Genomic DNA, 17,783 nt, shown 5'->3' with positions numbered 1-17,783 from the left:
CTCCAAATCAGGCGTATATGCGCAGTGTAAGACGTCTACACGCAAGGATTTGACGAGAACAAACGCGATGTAGGATGCTTGATCGAGGGAGGAATAGTGATGACAGACAGGTGAATGCGCAGAAAAGTACGACACGTATCAGGCAACGTTTGCGGATTCTGTTCGCTTTGAGTCACAGTGGCACAGACGGATTCTGGAAAGACGGGTCAATTGAACAGGCGCACATTCATTGGCACATATATACGCAAATTGCTAAATAAAATCGAATAAACTAAGATAAAAAATCCGTTAAATATAAGCCGCTCTTTCAATAAAAGGTCGGTGCGATTTAAAGGTACCCGTCAGCCGACATTATATTTAGAGAAATTGTGTAGGATTTTCTTTTTTTTTTTTGTAGTGCAGAGCAGAGGTATACATGCACTGGCACTACCTTGTTGGTCAGCATGCAAGGGTCATTTAAGCGCGATCGTTGGCATCTTCATTCGACGCACATATAACCTCTGTGCGTGTGTGTGTGCGTGTGTGTTTGTGTGTGTGTGTGTATCATCAGCCTGGTTACGCCCACTGCAGGGCAAAGGCGTCTCCCATACTTCTCCAACAACCCCGGTCATGTACTAATTGTGGCCATGTTGTCCCTGCAAACTTCTTAATCTCTTCCGCCTACCTAACTTTGTGCAGCTCCCTGCTACGCATCCCTTCCCTTGGAATCCAGTCTGTAATCATTAATGACATCGGTTATCTTCCCTCCTCATTACAAGTCCTGCCCATGCCCATTTATTTTTCTTGATTTCAGCTAAGGTGTCATTAACTCGCGTTTGTTCCCTCACCCAGTCTGCTCTTTTGTGATCCCTCAACGTTACACCCATCATTGTTCTTTCCATACCTCGCTGCGTCGTCCTCAAGTTAAGCAGAACCCTTTTCGTAAGCCTCCAGGTTTCTGCCCCGTAGGTGAGTACTGGTAATAATAATAATAATATTTGGGGTTTTACGTGCCAAAACCACTTTCTGATTATGAGGCACGCCGTAGTGGAGGACTCCGGAAATTTTGACCACCTGGGGTTCTTTAACGTGCGCCTAAATCTAAGCACACGGGTGTTTTCGCATTTCGCCCCCATCGAAATGCGGCCGCCGTGGCCGGGATTCGATCTCGCGACCTCGTGCTCAACACCATAGCCACTGAGCAACCACGGCGGGTGTGAGTACTGGTAATACACAGCTATATATATATATATATATATATATATATATATATAATGTGCACACCTTACCTACTCAGGAGCCGTACGAAACCCCGGAGGGTACGCAAATAAAACATCGCTTGCAAGGGCCCCTCACCAAATCTGGCCATGTTGAGCTGAGAAGCGCACAGATGCAATGCGCGACAACTATCAATCGTGTCTACTAAATATTACTTCGGTACATGCCGGAGAAACGTATGAAATTTCAAACCGAGCGCCTTTTGCCCTTCTCCTCGCGGCAGCCATGCTCGAAGCCTGACGGTGGCGTACACGCGCTAGTGCGCCTACATGCACGTGTTCGTGCTTAGAAGTCGCTCGTAGTGACACGTGATCTCGAGAATTATTCAAGGTAACATCTGTTATCTGTGTAATCTGCTGCTTCAATAGACGAATTAAACTTTAGAGAAATAATAAAACACGCAAACCGAATGTGTGCGTGTTTTTGTTCTACTTCGCGCCGCAGCAAGAGAGATCTACTTCCGTTTCGTCTGCTTGTTCCCACGTCGTGCAGTCGGGCGCGCAGACGCCAAAACTACGTCATTTTCTACCGTGTTCCAGTGAGCGATCAAGCTCTGTGATCCGCCTGTGCCTGCCTCAGTATTCGCGTAGCACGGACTTATACCGCTAGTCATCTGTCCTCGCGCACAGCGCGCGAAATCTTGCGCTGCACGAAACGAGAGTATCGCAACCGCTCGCGCGCGACGCCGTCAGCGGAAGTGCGCCGCACCGCAAAAATGCGTGGAAAAAATGATGAAGGCGGACTCCGTGCCGTATATGCGACATTCGTTTCTGGAGCTCCGGTATGAGAGAACGCAGCGAAGGAATTTCGCTTGCGGTGGCTTGACGGGGCGAGTGGACAGATTGGTCTCGCTTGGCAGTGGAGCTCGGCTCCTGAAATTATGAGTTCGCGGCACTGAAATACTAACGTCATAGCGTTAAGGGCCCTGTGTCGCAGAAAATCCGAGTGTCGGACGTCGTTTCGGCAAAAAAATATATATATATATATTTTTGAACCACCCATACCCACGCCTCCACATGGCGCAAGGAAATTACTGAACTAACTGAACGTATCAAGCTAAAATACGTAGACAAATCGTAAAGTACGACTTACACACAGCCTACAGACATGATAGCGTCGTATTATAATTTGACTATACGGAAAAGCATAATTCTGTTACGCGAAAAAGAAACCCCTTTTGCGGCGTTTCTACCAATCGTAGACCAGCCACGGCATGCGCCATTTGGCCCGATTCTTTGCAATACCTCCAGGTGGCGCTCGACTCCGCCGCATCGCGGCCCACGCGAGGGGCCCCGTTTCTATCAGAAAGCCCGCCTTCGTGCATAGCGTTCGCAGCCAGCATTTCCCGGTAAGCATTACGGTTACATACGCTTCACTTGACGGGAAGCGTGAGAAGCAATCAGAGATCTTTAGATACTATCGCGTTACACTCTTAAAGGCAAAGCCTGAGCGTCCTTCAATTTTTTTTCCTATCTGGGATATTAGCGAAGCGATTTGAAAAATTGTTGCGCCAGAACGCTCGCTAGAGGACACGTAACAACTTCCAGCGTATAACCGAAATCTTCTATGTGGCCTGGTAAGGGGCCCTTTAACAAACTAGAACACGGGCCGAATTCACCAAAACTTTTCTTTTTCATAAGTGGTACTTACTAATGGCCGGCCACCTTGGCGAAATTAATTTGTCCGGTATCAGAGTTGGTCGGCATCCGACCTTGCCACCAGCCTTAGCGCAAGGGCCTTCTTTTTTTTTCGTCCATATGGACCGGCAAAAGACGCTGTTAGATAAAAAGAGCCAATAGCATATGCATCAGTGCATGTATCCATCTGCGGCGACTTTCAGCGTGTCTACGGTGCTTCCTTTCGCCGTGTCTGATTTCCGCGCCACAATTTGAAGTGTAAAGAACAAGCACGACCGCACGAACGCCTTGGTCGGCAAAGCACTCGGCGGCTGAAGAGAGCGGTTTATTTGTACAAGCGAGCTGTGACGCCGATCTGTGCCAACGCGGTAACACTACATGTGGCTCGAGAAGGTAGCGGTAGACGAAACCGGCAGTGTAGTCACGGGGGGGGGGGGGGGGGGGAGGGAGAGGCACACCTGACACGTGTCTCTTCCCCTTCCCGTCCCTGGTGCAGGGCGTGTCACCTTACGAGAACATTTTCTGCCTACACCACCATCGATAAAACATAAGTAAAATGGACGAACATAGAGAAAACGACATGACGAGGACAACTGTCTGGCGCGTTCAAAACGTGTATTTTAGAACCGTGGCACCGCAGAAACTTGCAAAAAAAACCCGTACAACTCGCATCTCAGATCACTCCCTTTAAAGACAATGGGATCCTAGCCTTTCCGACGCCGAAAGCTGCTCAACAAACTGAAGAAAAGGTGAAGGGAGTGACACTTTGTCCATGTATATTGCGCCGCATCTTTTCATTTCATTTCATTTTTATTTGCTTAAAGACCCCCTGTAGGGGGTTTTACATAAGGGGTGGGGTTAACGTGAGAAAGTAAAACATTTTTTTTTCATGATGACAGGTGGGATGTAACTTTTTCTAGGAAGTTTGATGGACAGGTGATAGCTGCAATTTGATGGGGAAGGTCGTTCCAGTCGCTTGCTGTTCGGAGGAAGAATGACTTGGAAAATGTAGTCGTACGGGCACGTTGGCGTGAGACTTTCAGCGGATGACCAATTCGGCGAGACGTGCGTGATGGCGGTGCGCAGATGTATGGCTGCTGTTTGAGCTGGGAATAATAAAATTTGTGAAATAGGCACAGACTAGAAATACGGCGACGGAGGGAAAGACTGCATAATTGGGACTGTAGCTTGAGAGATGAAACACTAATATAGGATGAGTATGAACGGTGAATGAAACGGGCGGCTCTGTTTTGAACAGCTTCTAAGGAGTCGATGAGGTAAGCTTGCTGTGGATTCCAGATGGCGGATGCATACTCAAGTTTTGGCCTGATTAATGATTTATAAGCAAGTAGCTTTACATTTTGAGGGGCGTCGTGAAGATGACGTTTAAGAAAGCCTAGTTTTTTATTCGCAGATGATATTACCTTTGTTACGTGCTCGCGCCATGATAAGTCATTGCTGATAGTGATACCGAGGTAAGTATAGGACGGAACGAGTTCGACAGGAGAATCGGAAATCTTGTAAGTAAATAAATGCGGGTTGTGACGACGATGGAAAGACATGAGTTTGCACTTATTGGGATTAAGCGTCATCAACCAGTGATTGCACCATGATTGAATGCGGTTAAGATTGTCCAGAAGGGATTCTTGATCAGCTGCATTAGTAATTGGGGCATAAATAACGCAATCGTCGGCGAACAGACGGACGTGGCATGATAAATTTTGTGGCAGATCATTAATATAAATTAAGAATAAGAGGGGGCCAAGGACAGTTCCCTGAGGAACGCCCGATGTTACTGGTAGACGGTTAGAAGAGTAGTTGTTAATAGTAACAGACTGTGAACGATGTGTGAGGAATTCTTTTAACCATGCAATAATTTCTCGATGCAAGTTTAGTCTGGAAAGTTTTAAGAGTAGACGTTGATGAGGTACCTTATCGAATGCTTTGGCAAAGTCTAAAAAGATGGCGTCAGTTTGTAAGTTAGCATCAAGGTTGGAATGAAGATCGTGAAGAAAGATGGCAAGCTGTGTCTCACATGATAAGCCTTTTCTAAATCCATGTTGGGATGGAGTGAAAAAATTTATAGAGTCTAGATGCTGCATTATCTGGGAGTAGATGACGTGTTCCATTAGTTTACAAGGGATGCTAGTTAGGGAAATGGGGCGATAGTTGAGTGGAGAGTCTCTGTTACCTGATTTGAAAACAGGAACGACCTTCCCCATCTTCCAGTCTTCTGGGATGATACCTGTGGCGAGTGACTGAGAAAACAATAAGCATAAAAACTTGGATGAAATGTCCTTAGTGTTTTTGAGAAACTTAGTGTTAATTTCGTCTGTTCCGGCTGACGATGAAATTTTCAATTTGTCGATTGCGCACGAAATGCCATTTGGATGAAAAATTATGGCTGGCATTGCTAGTTCAGTAATGGATGGTAGTGAAAGGAATGTATCTTCAGGTTCTATCGTGAATACTGATGAAAAGGCAGTATTAAATATATCGGCACACTGAACATCACTAACAGAGTCGCCGTTATCATTAGTAAGGGTGATGTCGTGCGATTCCTGGGGATTTATCACGTTCCAAAATTTTCTCGGGTTAGTTGTTATCATTTTGGGTAAGTCGTTGTGAAGAAAGAAACGTTTCGCGCTTTTCACTTCTGCTAAGTACGCGTCTTCAACGCTGTAGTACTTTTCCCATGCAGAAGAGCTGGGTCTAAGTTTAGCTGCACGGTACAGCCGCTGCTTTTTATTTTTGAGTCTTTTGAGCGTTTTATTGAACCAAGGATTTTGGGAATCAGAGTTTATAGTGCACTTTGGAATGTATCTGCTCGTTAGATCACTAATTTTGCGTTTAAATATTGACCAGTTTTCGTCAACTGTATGCTGATGGAAGTGAAGTTCAAAAGTGGGTAAGAGGGAGTTTAGTTCATTATTTATTGCTGCGTAGTCGGCCTTATCGTAAAGCTTTATTGTTTTTTTGGACACTTTCCTTTGAACGGGAGTAATGTTAAATGAGGCGTGAATAACTTTATGGTCACTGATTTCCCTCAGGTAAGTAATAGAAGCTAAGGTCTCAGGATGACTAGTTAGAATGAGATCAAGAGTGTTTTGTGAAGTCTGGGTGATGCGAGTTGGCTCAGTTATTAGCTGTGAAAGATTAAAATTGAGACATACGTCGACAAATTCTCGAGGCTCTTGAGAAACGGTAACGTGAGGTTGGTGCCAGTTTATAGAAGGGTAGTTAAAGTCACCAAAAAGAATAATTCGTGCACTTGGATACATAGTTGTTAATTGTAGCAAAACACTGTTAAACTCACGGGGGAAGTCAGGGCTATTATGTGGCGGTCGATAGCAGACACCAATTAGTGTTGTTATTGGCGCAGTGCGGCAAATGAGCCACATAATTTCAAGGTGAGAAGTGATGTTTACAAGCAAGAATGGTAGTTCTCGATTAATGGCGACTAAAACACCGCCACCTCGAGAAGCCTCGCGGTCGTTGCGAAAGAGGCAAAAATTTGGCAGATCATGCAGAACTTCAGAATCGCTGATGTTTTCGTTGAGCCATGTTTCTGTTAGTACAAGTATGTTGCTTCCGGACGACGATACAAGGTTAGATACAAGGTCTCGTTTGGGAAGGAAGCTGCGTATATTTGTGAAAATGACGGAAAGGCAAAGGGTGGTTCGGGAGTTGGTTCTAGGATGACAGGCTGATAGAGGGCATTGTGGGGACCGGCGCCGAAAAGTTATCTGCTATGCGATTTCCTTCACTGAGTTAGTCTTTTCGTCAAAGAAGTAGCGCTTGGGCGCGATATGAAGCGTCTTATAGCGGAGTGAGAATTTATTAGTTGTTTCTTTTGCAAATGCAACCAAGTGCTTTCGAATATTTTGGACGCGGCGGGTATAATCTTCGCCTACACTGAATTTCGTTCCTTTAAATTTGGGCCCTCTAGATAGAGTGGTTTCTTTTGTCTTGGATGATATGAATTTCACAATGATAGGGCGTAGATGGTTTGGGGTATGACGGCCAAGCCGGTGGGCACGCTCTATATCTTTGGGATCTAAGGCTATTTCCATGTGTTCTAAGCAATGATCAGCGATAATTTTTTGAGACTCGGCATATGTCTCGGCATATGTTTTGTACAGCATAATGCGTTGTTTGTACCAAAAGTAACGCAAAATATGGCATAACCTTTTTTGCTATTAACTAACGTACTTCTTTCATATTCTACGTGTTTGTAGAGTAAATCTTCCACCGTAGTATCCCCTAATAACTCTTCTTTCTCAATGCAGGGTCAAGTAGTGGATTACAAGCAGAAGCAAAGAACTGTAATTGAATTTTTGACCAAGAAGGAATTAAAGCTGTCCGACATTCACAGAAGGTAAGTGAATGTTTACGGAGGCAACACTATTGACCAGAGTAATGTGCATAGATGGTATTAAAAGGGGAAAAAAAATCACACGAGCGTTGGAAACAAACTACGCAGAGCAGGGAGACCGTCAACTGCGATCAGCGACAAGGATCGTCAGCGAGTGGACGAATCGATTAGCCCACTACTCAATTTTTTTTTCAAAGAGCAGTCGGGCATTGGGTTTAACGTTGGCGCAAATGCGTCTCTCGTAATAGAGATTATATTTAATAGGATCTTCGCATTTCAAAAGAGTTGCTCTACAAGCATCTAGAATTTCCTTTCCTTCATTGTTTCAGACTTAACTTGGTCTCAATTTCAATAACGTATGTCATTTAATAAAAGAAAGATGTGCCAACTTTTGCAATTCTTTTGGGACGACCTTGTTGCATCAACAAGCTTAGCAGTAAAATTAGGGAGTTTTATCGACTCAAAAAAGATCTGCAATAAAATGCGGAGGAGCCTCCAATCCACAACTCAGTTGCTTAGCGCAATTTAATAAATTGATTTTATAGCGCCAGTCAGGATAAATGGACAGTCGTCGTTCGTCAAGTAAGACCGCCCTGGGTTGCGTGTCCAGCATTGATTCGGATCCAATGGCTCATCGTGCGTTGAGGTGGGTAAGCTTCCTCAAGGCCAGCGTTCTTGCTTTCTTTTTTTTTTCATTTTCCGGTAGAAGGGAGTCAGCCCCAAGAAATGTTAAAGAAATAAACGCGAGCGTAGAAGTGTTTGTGTCGAAGATCGTGAGCGCATCATGTCCGTAGGAGGGCTGGTGAACCGCGAGGTGTCTTAGACGCAGTGTCTGCTCACCTGCTTTCTTCGAAGTAACAAGAAACTCACACAAACGAAACAAACTATAAGAGAGAGAGAGAGAGAGAGAGAGAGAGAGAGAGAGAGAGAAGCATTACCTCTCATAATACCTGGAAATTCTTCTGTTGCCTCAGTCGATTGCCACTGCCGTAGGGTACTTTACGTTTCGCAGAAACGCGCGTAGCCCCACGAACTCGGGAGGCTTTAGAAAGATATGTTTACTCGGAGTCAACAGGCTGGGAACGTTACACCGCTCGCTGCTATGCACATACGCGAAGGATGGAAACGTTCGAGCCCGGAAGGCTATGGGAAGCAAGCTTCGGTGGTACGTGAGGGAGAGGGGGGTGGGGTGGAGAGAAGGTAGAAGAAAGAGAAAGATAACGACGCGGCATTTTGCACCTGCGCGCACCTGACCTACCCACTGAAGAGCACCGCGGGCACTTCACACCGACCTCGGTGCTCCTCGGCCACTTTGAAATACCGAAACGTCTTCGTCCCTTTTTCTTTGGAAGCCACGAATGCCGAAGAGAATATGGGAATTGCCCCGCCACCTCGTTCCCAACTCAGCCTAAGCGAATTGCGCCCATTAACTCTGTATGTAGGACCTATTGCTTACTGTGCGCACGGTGTATTGATTGATTAGATACCTGTAATGCTTGGAGTCAACGCGTGTTCTTTCTTTGTCGTTTGTCGTAGTTGTTTGGTCAGTATGGGTCATTATATTTACCACACACTGGTGGATCTAAAGAAATGGCTGGATGGGGCGGGGGTGGGGGGAAGAAATGCATATGCAGGGTACGTGATAAGAAAAAAAAACATTAAAAGTATTGCAGTCGGTAGAGGCATGCCGTCACAGTTACGGCGCTGCACTCATTTCTTCCTCTCCTTTTCAAAAATCACTTCACACACACGAGAACGACTAAGTGCACAAAACTGGAAACTTTACAATTAATGATCAACACGTTGCTTGAGACTGTTTTCTACGGAAGCAACCGCTTTACCCCTGTATGCATGTTACATAATTTTAAAAGTAATATGATGTGGGCGTATACAATGCATACCAGGCATACTTACTTGCATATGCTACGTTATTTCCGATTCGGCGATTATTCCGAAGAAATCGTTGACGGTTGTTGTTGTTGTTGTATCTGTCGTCGTCGTCGTTTTGAAGTGTTTTACGCCCGACATGGAGTACATGTTTCAAGGGCAGTTTGTCTTTCCTATTGTGTCGTTCATTCGTTCCGTGTCAGCATAGGTCTACCCTAAAACCATGAACCAGTATATCGGCTCATCCAGTTTACTATTCTTCTTGACACGGAGCACATTAGCGCCATTTTGTACTTGTGAAAAGAGCAAACGTACTCATCGGGGGAACGCGAAAGCTATCGCAAGATGGAGTTGCACATTCGACATGCAATTACTCAACTCCAGCAAAAGCTGCCACTGTGATGCATTGCCCGAATCGTTGGATTGTGATCACAATTGTTCTTGTTTATATGTTTGATTTCTAATGTCGTTGGAAACGTTAGCAGATGCTTCGTCACCGGTTTCCCCACAAATTAGAAATTGTTCAATGATTAAAGGTTCATAATATGAGATGAAGTGATCGCATCCCAGGCGAAAATTAGCTTTAAAAAGCGTTCAGAATCAGAAAGCCGTCAGAAACAGGTTATTCATGGTTGCAGTCAAGTAGGAGTGACAGCACCTACATATACATATGTTTTGTCATTCCTACTTCACTGCAACCATGAATAATCTGTTTCTGACCTGCACGAAATGATGTACCGTATTGTTACCAACTAAATGGGGAACATCGGTGCATGATAACTGTGACACCGCATGAAACTTGCAGATATAAAATGCTAACCATTATTATCATCATACAAATGCCCAAAATAAAACGTATGGCTGTGAATTATTAGTTCGTCAGCATTAGAAAGCTTCATAGCCAAACATTTTTAATAAGCGAAAAAATGCATCAACCCACAATACAGAAGAACAAAAAACCCCAATGTTAGTTTTATCATAATAACAAAGGCGAATGCAGTTGTGCGCGCGCACGCACGCACGCACGCACGCACGCACGCACGCGCACGCACGCACGCACGCACGCACACACACACACGCACACGCGCACACACACAGACACAGACACACACACACACTCACACACTCACCCACTCACTACTCACTCACTCGCACGCATGCACATGCACACACAGCAGCAGCAAAAGAGAACTCTAGAGTTTCTGTGATTAGGCAATAGAAGTTCGAAAGAAGTTAACCAAGATCGGCTGGAATTATTCAGTTTTCTTTGAACAAGATGAAAATGGCGGAAACATGTGCTGACGATGAGTGCGGGTAAAACAGCTCTGCTGGTGAAGCGTCGTGAATAGGCGTCCCTGTGAGGGCTCACTCACGTAAAAAAAAGGAAAGAAAGTGATTGAAGACAACGTCACAAAATAATGAGTTACAGTGGCTGCGGCATGCACATCGCGCAATGACGTCGTACTTATCAAAGCCACTTCTTGCACCAGTACGCCACCAAAGAGAGCGTCGTGCGCTGCTAGCTGATTTGTCACTTTAACTGACGTCTGAGAGAGGGTGACGTTGCAAATTGGCCAACTTTTTCGTTGAGTCAAGGTTGTTTCGTCTGCTTGGTGTAAAGGTAGAGTCTATATATAGTGCCGTCGCTACGTTTCTTCAGTTGGTTGTCCTCTGTTACAGTGGTGACGTAATGCTTCCCACGCGTGTATTTTACATATTGAATGAATTCAAGTTTTTAGTATGTTCTTCCACTTATGCGCTATTACTTCAGCGAGTCCACCCCTGCCCCCCCCCCCACCCCCTCTGTAATCCAGTAAATTTACATATTTTGCCTTCTTACGCGTGATACAGATGTAGTTATATATTTTTTAACACACGATAATTAGGAGATGTCCGCGCTCTTTATGGGGCTCCACCTAATCCTTCGAACATAGAACTGCGCACTCTGAATTCAAGAACAATTGGTACCATGGACTATATAGAAAAACCCCGCGAATGGTAGTCACATAAAACACATTCGGACGAAATGTCAGGCCGCTTAAGTGCGCCGTCCAAAGGAAGCTCGCTAGTTCAGTTATATCTTTTGTCACGAAAGTTCTCGACAAACACACCCACACACGCGCACACAAAATAAAACAGAGGGCGGGCGTCGTCGCGTTCAGCTGTCCTTTCGTGACCAGTCCAGCTGGTGTAATTTGTTTTCCTTCTTTTTATTATTATTATTATTTCTTTTTACGACGTCACCCTTTAAGTTGTCATTCCTCAATCACGCATCGCAGTTTATTCCTGTGTCCTTCGGAGCGCGTACAATCGGCTTAAATTCAAACCTCGATAAAGTTGTACACGACGAAAATGCGTTGCTGTACGTTTCCCGTTTCGCCTGCATTTGTAGCTGCAGTGCATTCTAGAAACGTTTGGAGAGTAATCAAGAAAGCTTCGTTCAATTTGGCAGCACAGGTGGGTGCATGCCTGTTGGAGAGCCTGTCAAACTGTGTCGCGGTCTTTATGTAAATGTACACGCTCGGGTAATCACCTCTTTTCCTACTCTTCTGCGGCATCTTCTGAGCTTCGCCAACATCTACACAGTGTTGTGTCACGTCCGGGAAGACTTCAGAAGTTTGCATATAAGATTACTCACAATAATCCCGCTCACGCCTGAGGTTCTTGTTGTTTTGTCTCGAGGTCGTCCGGATGCTTGTCCGGTGCTTGCTAGCGTTTTATAAGTGCCTCTTATGACGTTTTCCTTCCTGCATATATCCGCTAAGGGTTGTTGTGTATTGTTGCAACTCTTGATAGGTCGCAATGTAGGTGCTGAAAAAAAAATGGGGGGGGGGGGGGGGGGGGTACGGAAGGTATATATTACCTTCCAGAACGAAAAAAAAAATATCGAACTCAATTTCGAAGGTGCACACCGCCAAAAAATAGGAGCATAGTCTACATTCAAAAGCATTCAAGCACGCAAAACGTTTGTTGTGAGTTCCTGTAATTTTTCGTGCGGGCGTTTAGGTTCAGAAAAAGCAAGTTCATAGTAAACGCAGTCGAAGTCGTATGCCACACCGGTGCATTTAAACATTCGGGTCCTTTGAACGCATTTGTCAACTGGACTACTTGTCTAGCATGCTTATTAACAAATCCACCCTAATAAAACCAGAAATGCGATAGTAATTGCATATTTGCATTTAGCGCGCCCCCTGCTAATTAAAGTTTTTAACAAATAGCCTTCGCGTTTATTGGGCTGGCACTGGACAAGCCGACGTGGTGTTAACGACTTTCAAACTAGCAGCTGGAAAATGTGGCGGTTACGACACACTTATCCCAAACGGCACGGTAACTGATCGATACGTCCCGACCTGCTTGTTGCAACAGCTCAGTGTCCGACCAAGGTGTCTGGCGGACAGACCACTCACTGTACGGACTGTGGCGCCATCTCCACTGAGCCAACGCTAACGATGGCTCAGAAGTTGCCGCTTCCTCCGCCAGATGGTAGCACCCTGCCCGCAAATATTAGGCAGCGTCTCGTGCGACGCGGGGCTCCCCAGACCGTGCCCCAGACGACTCCACACAGAATCGACTCCTGTGACGCACAGAAGTGACGTCGCTTTAATAAATTAAACTGAAACAATTGAAATATATCAAATCTTACTAAACAATGCGTTGAACTTGCAACGATATGAAAAAAGTTGTCTTATGCGTTAATAAATGTACGCATTTTGATTAGACATCATCGGAAAATGATTTCAACTATACTGTCATGCGTTTCTCTATAATAATAGTCAGCGTTCAATATTACAAAGCAGAAAAATATACCATCTATCAGGTGCCTGCAGAGATGGAAAGCAATATTTTTGAGCGTCTCGCGCGCAGCATTTCCCGTGAGTCACCCGAGAACCCGAGTGAATATCGTCGGGCCGCAAGCACAGGCACGCTTCTCCCCCGTTTCCTCTCTGGGCGCCATCACTTGGCAAGAGTGTGTGCAGCAGACGACAAGCACTGCAAGCGTACAGTACATGTCCACGTTTATGCTGTGCTTACAGCAGTCTCCGAACGCCGCAATATGGATTTATGGATGTACAGTCTCTGCACGTGGTAAACGGCGCTTGGGCGATGGCAGGTCTCCGTCTGGAATCACTTCATTATTCACGTCGCTTACACGCCTTAGTACCCACGAAACACGCAAGCAGCTATTTCATATCTAAAAGATGTCTTGAACGGCTAATTCAAAAGTCTAGTAGCTGTCTTGATCAAGACATCTTGTAGCTATGGACGTCTAGAAGTACTTCAGTAAGCCCTGCTAAAGTTACGCTAAAAGTTGGCTAATGGACAGCTTGACAAGAACAGCTGAAGACTTTTATTAGACATTCCCTCAACTTTTTGTGGCAGCTGTTACAGTAACATGATGTTTGCCCAAAGTTACAATTTATTTTAAACGAGGCATGGACATCAGAAAATAAACGTTTATATTGTCGGATAGGCTGATGCACAGGTAGTTTTTCCAGATGTGAACCATTGCAATAGTGTAGTACAGGCTCACTGGTCGATTAGTTCTTTTTGCTTGGACCGATCAATCGAATGCCGCCTGTCAGAATTATTTTATATATAAAACAAGATCTGTATTGTATGCTGATATCATGCCAATGTTCGCTCATTGAATTAAAAAAGGAGACCTCTGTGTTAAACTCATCAATATTGACAAAACTTTGCCGTACTGGGTCTCCACCAAATTGAAATAGTTTCTAGCAGGGAAACATTTTGTCAGTGATGCTGCAGTTCAGACAAAACTAACATCCTGGTTTCAGTGACAGTAGGCAGGATAGCCTGACACCAGTATACAAAAAAGAACGCTGTGCTGGAATGAATTGTTTGGATAAGAATAAATGATCGTTCACATCTGGAAAAACACTCCGCGGACCACGCTAACTGGCAATATAAACATATATTTTTCTGATATTCATGCCTCATTTCAAAGTAAAGTGTAACTTACTTTGTGGGTGTCCCTTGTAAGGTAACGCCACATACTTGCACTGCATCACGCAGAAATAATGGCCAGTTTTTCGGCATACCATCCATTAGTGAATTCCTTGTACGTTGCATGTTACCAGAACTGAAAGATAAATCATAATACGCTGTCCCTGATGGCACCAGAAGTAGTATCTTGATCAATTCAGTCATATACAAAGACTGTGTTTTCATCAGCGTCAACATTGGTTACCGTAAGCCAGTGATCGGGGTTTCGGACATGCAAGATTTGAAGAAAAGCGCTTTTAACTTCAGTATATAGTAAACGATGGCCAAGTAGCACAGCTTGAAAGCCATCCCAATGAGGAAATCTTCCGTGAATCCTGTATTGTGCTACGTTAATCACGCTGTCTGATATTGAGGTGTCCTGGGGACGTATTCTGAAACGTTCGCCGCCGCGAAAGTTTCGCCCTGGCCACGCCTCCGCCGTTGTGGCGCGCTCTGAATGGCTGCTTTGACAAAACCGGAAATTCAGGTGGCGCAAATGAATTTCCGGTTTTGTCAAAGCAGCCATTCAGCGCGCGTCGCAACGGCGGAGGCGTGGCCAGGGCGAAACTTTCGCGGCGGCGAACGTTTCAGAATACGTCCCCTGTACTAAAGCATTTAAAGCGGCATCTGAAAGAGAGTAGCGTCTGCAGACATTTAACGTGTCTGCGGTCACCATTGCAAGACTTACCATTTTTTACCGTGTAAACTTGTAAACATAGGCACAATAACTAAATTAACAAACATGAACACCTCTCACTCGATGACCCTGAAAACTCGCTGTAGAAACGCTGGAGTGAGGAAGCGCGGCAGCTCCGGCGAGCGAACTGACCTTCGTGTTGCGTCTCGCATCAACGCGAACTAAGCTGCGAGAACGCAGCGCGCGGCTATATGTCCCCGTCGCAGATTTTTCCACCCCTTTAATGGTTCATACTCGCTTCTTGAGCATGCTGTCATTGTTTGATCGATAATTTCCTCCTCATCCTGTCATTGTTTGATCGACTTCCGACATCAATAGACATATTGGTGTTTTTAATCTTTTTAATAACTTCGTATGTTTTCTTCCTCAGTCTGGATACTTCATCATCATCATCATCACCACCATCATCATCATCATCAGCAGCAGCAGCCTATTTTATGTCCACTGCAGGACGAAGGCCTCTCCCTGCCATCTCCAAATACCATTGTCCGGCGCCAACCGATTCCAACTTGCGCCTGCGAAATTCCTCATTTCGTAATTCCACCTAGTTTTCTGTCGTCCTTCTGTCTCTTAACGTTAGGCCTAACATTCTTCGTTCCATCGCTTTTTGCGCGGTCCTTAACTGTTTTTCGAGCTTCTTTGTCAGCCTCTAAGTCTCTGCGCCGTATGTCAGCACCGGTAAAATGGACTTATTGTATACTTTCATTTTCAATGATAATGGTAAGCTTCCACTCAGGAGCTCACGATGTCTACCGTATGCGGTCCAACCCATTTTTATTCTTCTGTGAATTTCCTTCTCATGGTCCGGGTCCCCTGTGAGTAATTGACCTAGGTAGATGCACGCCTTCACAGAATCTAAAGGCTGATTGGCGATTCTGAACTCTTGTTCCCTTGGCAGGCTATTGAGCATTGTCTTTGTCTTCGGCATATTAATCTCTAACGCCACTATTACACTTTCTCTGTTAAGGTCCTCAATCATTTGGTGCAATTGGTACCCGGTGTTGCTTAACAGGACAATATAATCTGCAAACCGAAGGCTGCTGAGATATTTACCGTTGATCCTGAGTCCTATTGGAGTCTGTCTCATTGGAGAGATTGTGTCTCCTTGCCTGACCTCTTTCTTTGTAGGTATCTTTCTGCTTTCCCTGTGCCGATACAAGGTTGCTATGGAATCTCTGTAGATACTTTCCACGATATTTACGTAAGCGTCGTGCACGTTTTGATTATGTAATGCCTCTATGACTGCTGGTATCTCTACTGAATCAAATGCCTTTTTCGTAATCTATGAAAACGATATAGAGAGGTTGATTGTACTCTGCAGATTTCTCAATTACCTGAGTGATGACGTGGATGTGATCCATTGTAGACATTCCCTTCCTGAAGCCAGCCTGTTCGCTTGGTTGACTGAAGCCAAGTGTTGCCCTTATTCCATTTGAAATTATCTTGTTGAATATTTTATACAGTACTGGAAGTAAGCTAATGGACCGATATCTTTATTTTTAATTCCTTAACGTCTGCCTTTCTGTGGCTTAGTATAATGTTGCCATTATTCAAATTCTCTGGAATCCTTGAAGTCGTGAGTCATCTTGTATCAAGGGGCGGAAGCTTCTCAAGCATGATGTCTCTTCCATCTTTGATTAAATCGACTGTTATTCCATCTTCTGCCGCTTTTCTCCGGTTCATGTCTTGCAAGGCCCTTCAAACTTCATCGCTAGTTATGGAAGGAGCCTCTCTAACCTGTTAATTACTACTTCAAATGGAGGTAGCGTGACGGCTCTAGGTGCTGTGCAGGTCAGTATAGAACTCTTCCGTTTCTTTAACTATATCATCGAAATTGCTGGTGATATTACCCCGCTTAGCTTTCAGTGCATACATCTTGGCTTGTCCGATGCCAAGTTTCCTTCTCACTGTTTTCATACTGCGTCCATTTTTTTTACTGCTTCATCAGTCTTTCTCGCGTTATAATTTTGACTATCCCTTGCTTTCTCCTTGTTGATCAGTTTTGACAGTTCCGCGAATTCTATCTGATCTCTTGAGTTGGACACTGTCATTCTTTGTCATATACATTAACAGCAAACTGATGTCGTGTAATCACATACCCTCCTCCGCACTTCGCTTCGGTTTAAGCTGGAACAACGCATACCAGACCTTTTCTCCCTCATTGGCAGACGTTCGGTCACCAGACGCTCGTAATGACGATCAGCGAGATAACCAAACGATGCTCATGCTCACGTAACGTGCATGCATTCGCCGATGTTAATTCATTGCGCCCGAGAATATTTTATTCCTTTCATTAACTTCTTTCTGCCACACATTTTATCATTCATTATTTATTAAGTAAAATGAAAATTGTCATCCCTACTGTAGCACGAAACTACAAATGAAACCTCGTACGGTTATCTCTCGTAAACAAACAAAAAAAAACTTCAGTTGAATAATTCGTCCTTATCCGGGATTCGAACCCACGATCAATATCTATCCGGAGGGGTCGCTCTGCCACCTGGACTCGCCAGCAGCCTGCCTAAACGGAGGATGAAATAATCGACAACTCGAAACTCCTATATTACCGATGTTTCCAATACGATGGTCCCGCTACCACAAATCCTACACGAGTTATGTGAATTTACTTGTACGCACTAACACGTATAGCTTTCTTGACGATCGCAACGAACTCTCCTGACTTCTTGATCACCGTTATGGTGGGCGCATGGAAACCGCAACTGGATATAATAAGAGTTGGGAAAACGGGCTAACTCTTTGAACAGAAACACGGTAAATGTAAGAAAAGAGACACGATTGCCCTAGAAACCCAGACTGCGGGAAATGCGTACTCTAGAATTTTGCTTTCATTTATGTTAAAACTACAGATCAAATTAAACGCTTAAAGTAATAATCGAGAAGCTCTGTTGAGAAGCGCATGATCCAA

Source organism: Dermacentor variabilis, chromosome 7, assembly GCF_050947875.1.
Source record: "Dermacentor variabilis isolate Ectoservices chromosome 7, ASM5094787v1, whole genome shotgun sequence".
Lineage (NCBI taxonomy): Eukaryota > Metazoa > Arthropoda > Arachnida > Ixodida > Ixodidae > Dermacentor > Dermacentor variabilis.
This window is presented reverse-complemented; position numbering follows the sequence as displayed.